The following is a 447-nucleotide window of genomic DNA, read 5'->3' as shown; positions in this document are numbered from 1 at the left end:
CGCGGGCTACGATCTTCTTTTTCTAGTGAAAAATGGATAACGGATGTTCCTGTAAATTCCAATTATTTCGCGTGCACGCGAGCAAGAATAAATTGGAAATTTGTTGCGCCGTATATATATATATCGGTTTGAAGCTATGCGAAATAAAATGGAGATTTTTCTAAAGACTCGTAGACGCGTTCATTGCTGTTGCGGTTATGTAAACTCGTTTAATAACGTACACGAGTGAGTCGATCGAAGCGGAGATTTTCCGCGAAAGAAAATTTGTTTGTTAGAGATTCAACGTTATTTCGCATTATTATATTCGGCCTCGAGAAACCGGGGGAGCAGCGTAAGATTTCTGTCTCCGATTGACAGAACGCGAGGTTAATTTTCCTCCGCGCGATTCCGTCTCTCGCGAGTGGCGTGTGTCGTACGAGACGAACAAATTCGCAATCAGTCTCGCCT

Source organism: Nomia melanderi, chromosome 7 (genome assembly GCF_051020985.1).
Source record: "Nomia melanderi isolate GNS246 chromosome 7, iyNomMela1, whole genome shotgun sequence".
In the NCBI taxonomy this organism is placed as follows: Eukaryota; Metazoa; Arthropoda; class Insecta; order Hymenoptera; family Halictidae; genus Nomia; species Nomia melanderi.
The sequence above is the reverse complement of the archived record's forward strand: the minus strand, read 5'-3'. Positions refer to the sequence as shown.